The 4,732-nt window shown below is 46.5% G+C and overlaps 1 non-coding gene across 1 annotated transcript; it reads right to left on the bottom strand.

Annotated features, from left to right (window-relative positions):
- Window positions 1-2,761: 2,761 nt before the first annotated feature.
- Window positions 2,762-2,834, bottom strand: trnat-agu (transfer RNA threonine (anticodon AGU)). The gene has a single exon. It is a non-coding gene; the product is annotated as a tRNA-Thr (tRNA).
- Between the last annotated feature and the right edge of the window lie 1,898 nt (window positions 2,835-4,732).

Genomic DNA, 4,732 nt, shown 5'->3' with positions numbered 1-4,732 from the left:
AAACGGAAACGGAGCCCAAACGTTTGTGTGGTGGAGATCCTTTTACTCTGAAAAGGCCGTTTTCAAACTAAAGTATGGATGCAGCCGGCCAGAGGGAAGAAGGAGGAGCAGGGGAGGGAAAAAGAGATGTAGTTAAAAAGTGAATGGATACGAAAAATTCGGAGAGGAGGAGAGAGAGATAAGTTCAGCCGGCCCTGCAGCCGGGCGAGCCCGGCTGCAGGGCCATGCAGCACTGACCTCGCTACTTAGGCCCTAATTACATGTTGTGAAACTTTAGTCGACTCGCAGTCATCTGGCTGCATCGGGCCTCCCGCAGCACAGACAGACAGAGAGATTACTACACCATTACACACACGTTAAAGACAGACAGAAACCACGAGAGAGGCAGAGAGAGAGAGAGAGAGAGAGAGAGAGAGAGAGAGAGAGAGAGGATGAGACAGGGGGAACAGAGGTGTGGGGAGGGAGGGAAACAGAGAAGGAAGGGAGGCTGATGACACTTGGCGTTTTTGGAGCGAGAGCAACAAAGCGCGAGGGCTTCTCCTTTGTGGCCGCTGCTGAGCGCAGCACTGGTATTTTTACAGGCCCAAAAGATCTGTGTGCTCATAACAATGTGGGTACACAGCGCCCAGCGGGGGGGGCCACGGTGAAATATGCCCCTCCGCACACCCACCCCCTCTTTCTCCTAATATCCCTCCATGCACAATCTGCTAGACCTGAACCCTCAACCTCCCCAAACTACACACACACACACACACACACACACACACACACACACACACACACACACACACACACACACACACACACACAGCTTCTGTAGCATCAAACTGAGCCTTGACACGTTTCAGACACACGCTCTCCACACAGAGATCATGCATAGGTGCATTTCATATCTGTAGGTGCTGACTCATTCTGAGGCAAATGTGGGTTTGCGGATGGTATGCGAACACGTGTGTGTGTGTGTGTGTGTGTGTGTGTGTGTGTGTGTGTGTGTGTGTGTGTGTGTGTGTGTGTGTGTGTGTGTGTGTGTGTGTGTGTGTGTGTGTGTGTGTGTGTGTGTGTGTGTGTGTGTGTGTGCGTGTCCTTGGCCTACCCGCCTCCATCCTCATCACCCACACACTAACTGTCCCAGAACCCTCAGTCCCACTGTGGCGTCGGTGCCAACACCTTCTAAATCTCCTTCTGTCTCTCCGCATTCACTCCCTCTCTTTTACCCCCTCACCTCTCTCCTCTCCTTTCTACTTTTTGTCTCTATTTTTACCCTGATAGAGTGTCAGGGGATTCCACCCCGTCCACCGCCCCCTCGCCCCCGAGCAATGCATTGTGGGAAATGTAGGTGGACCCCAGGGTGCAGAGGTGGGAATTCCAGCACGCAGCAGAAAACCATGGGGGGTGTAACAAGAGAAGAAAAGCGTTTTACTCAACAGATTTTCCGTTTTATTGGTTCAGTGTGCAGCGGGCATGCTCACACACACACACACACACACACACACACACACACACACACACACACACACACACACACACACACACACACACACAGGTTTTTTTGCACCTAAACAATATTTAACAGATTTTGTTTCTGTCTTCTTCAGGACTCACATGCTTCAGTGTTTGTGGTGTTACTTTTTCACATATGTTTTCTCATATGTTGTGATTATGTTGTTGGTTTTAATGAGCCATTATACTGTATGTTGCACTATGTGGTTTGTAGGTACTGCTGCAGCATCCAAGGTGCTAATCTGATCTTTGGCCTTGTGTGTGTTCAAGCCAATGTGAAGGGAAACGTTTGTGGAGGAAAGTTATTGCTTTTTAGTTACGTCTCATTTTAAACATGCAAAACTTGTGCAGGGCAGCATGGTGGTGCGGTAGGCATCACAGCAAGAAGGTCCTAGGTTCAAATCCCGGTTCAGCTGGGGGACTTCTGTAGGGGTTTGCATGTAATCCCTGGGTTTTTGTGATTTGTCTCAAAGTACTCGGGCTTCCTCCAATAGAACAAAGACATGCAGATTAAGTTTAGATTAAATAAAGACTCGAAATTGTGAGTCTGGATGGTTTTCTCTCCTCTGACCCTCAACCCTCATAAAGTATAATCGGTATAGAAAAAGAATGAATTGATCGAAAAATGTATATTTATATCCAACAATTTTAAAGTTAGTATAAGTTACTGTATTAACCTAAATATGCACAATCAATACTAATCGAGAAACTCTTATGAATGATGTTGGTCTGTGATTATGACCAATCATGGCAACTTTACATTTATTAACCGGATATAATTGGTATCACTGTCTGGCAAAATATAGCATTGTTAAAATGTAAATCAACGGGTCATTTTGCACAAGTTCTAAAAGACTGTGAGCTCTAGACGTTGCGATAAGATAAGATAAGAGATACATTTATTTGTCCCAAACACATGCACAGACATGCACAAGCACACTCATGCAATTATAGGGAAATTGAACCTCTGCTTTTAACCCATCTGGTGCAGGACACACAGAGCAGTGAGCAGCCATGTACGGCGCCCGGGAAGCAGATGTTGGGGGAGTAAGGTGCCTTGCTCAGGGGCACCAGACAGGTTAGGGAGAATCCTCTTGGATTTTTGGACAGATCAATCAAGGTTCGTCTTTTTGTTGTTTCTCCGTGGAGTCGAAGCAGAGACCTTTTCTGCCCATAGTCCAAGTTTCGCCACTCGTCCACCTCCCTAAATGGAATGTAATATTGTGTTACACAATTCATAGTCTGTCTCCAGTCATCGAAAAGGCACCGCTGGGAATTGAACCCAGGATCTTCTGTTTACTAGACAGACGCTTTACCAACTAAGCCACGGCGCCGATACAAAGCGAACGTAAGAATCGGCTGAACGATCAACAGAACTTTGCCCGTTCATGAGTGTGCATTGATTAGCACTTTACTGCTTGCACTCGTTTCCTGATATTAATTGGTGGGTCGAGTTCTTATCTCTGGCTGATCGCCCGGCGTCTGGAGGGAGAGCGAGCCGGAGAGAGACAGGAGCGGCCGGGCGAGACAGACGAGTCGCTGGAGTGGGGCAGGGTTTGCTCTCCGTAATCTGTGATCAATCTTGGCCGAAGTGGCTGGTGTGAGAGGGAAGTGGGGTCGACCCCTTTAACCCCCCTCCTCTCCACCTCCTCTCTTGTACCAGCACCCCCCCCCCCCCCCCCCCCCTTCATCCCAGGGGTGGCTTGGTCAGCCCTGAGGGGAGAACATGCTGCAGAGCAGGCAGACAATTTTCAGGCTGACTGCTTTTACTTTCGGCCCGACCAGGGCCTCATGAAAACAAACTGACAAAACAAAGGACAGCAAATTAATGACCCGTACCCCCTCCCCCACCCCCCTCCCCCACACACACACACACACCCCACCCACCCACCCACAACCTCTGACAACTGACTCCTGGCGAGGCACGTCCCGACCCTAACTCCCCTCCTCTCCTCCCTCCATCCCCTCATGTCCTGACTTTTGATCCCCTCCAACTCACGCATGCACAGACACGCATATCTGGACATTGACACACTGACACACACTCTCTCACACACACACACACACACACATCACTACCACCATCACCCTCTTCCTTAACTCCGTGACCCGCATCTGGTTTAGATGAAGAGAGAGACAGAGACGTACAGAGGGGAAAGAGTGAGTGTGAGTGAGAGAGAGAGAAAAGGCCCCTCTGTCTGTGTCTGGGCCTTCATTATCATGTGTTAATATTAATGCAATTTGAAAAAGAAACAGACACGGAGACACACGGGGTGAAGAGGGGCTCGTCTGTGCTGAGTGGAACAACATGCTCTCACAGGCCGGACGTGCTTCCAGCCCGACTCGTGCAGGACCGGATTCCCTGAGACAGATGGATCCTCACTTCACCACCAGGTTTTAAACCGTTGGCTATTGATACAGTTTATATTGATCTGGCCTTACAATTGCATTGACTTTACAATGTACTGATGCTTCATATTATGTGATAGCTATTATTGGATAAAATGTAGATTAAATTAAGACTCTAAATTGTGAGTCTGGATGGTTTTCTCTCCTCCGACCCTCAACCCTCATAAAGTATAAGCGGTATAGATAATGCATGAATGGATCGAAAACGTAGGTATATATTGTTGGATATATATTTATATCCAACAATTTTAAAGTTAGTTTAAGTAACTGTATTCACCTAAATATGCAAAATCATTACTAATGGAGAAACTCTAATACATGATATTGGTCTGTAATAATGACCAATCATGGCAACTTTACATTTATTAACCGGATATAATCACACAGCAAATACTAATAAACATATAAACAGCTGTACACTTCTCTGTCCTTTTTATAACCTTTTCCATGAAATTTGGTCTAAGGATGCAGGTTGGATGTATCCGGCAAGAAACTAAATTTTGGTGCAGATCCAGACAAAGGTGTCGATCCCGGATTATTATTAATATGACATTTTCATAATAATGCATGAATCTTGATGAAAAGGGCGGCTGTGCACAAACCAGAGGATAGGTGGTATTGTATGAATGTGACTTGTACTGTTAAATCCGTTTTGATTGCTTGATAAGTGCTTTATAAATACTTTCCTTTTACCATTTACCATATATTTAGGGAACTGATATCTATGAATGTGTGGGATATTGTGTGGATGAAAAAATCTAAGGTGGACTTAAATGTGGTTTCCTACGGAGACTGTTGGGCCTTGGTATGCACTCTACTGAGA

The sequence above is a fragment of the Limanda limanda genome, chromosome 6, assembly GCF_963576545.1.
Source record: "Limanda limanda chromosome 6, fLimLim1.1, whole genome shotgun sequence".
Classification (NCBI taxonomy): Eukaryota; Metazoa; Chordata; class Actinopteri; order Pleuronectiformes; family Pleuronectidae; genus Limanda; species Limanda limanda.
The sequence above is the reverse complement of the archived record's forward strand: the minus strand, read 5'-3'. Positions and strand labels throughout refer to the sequence as shown.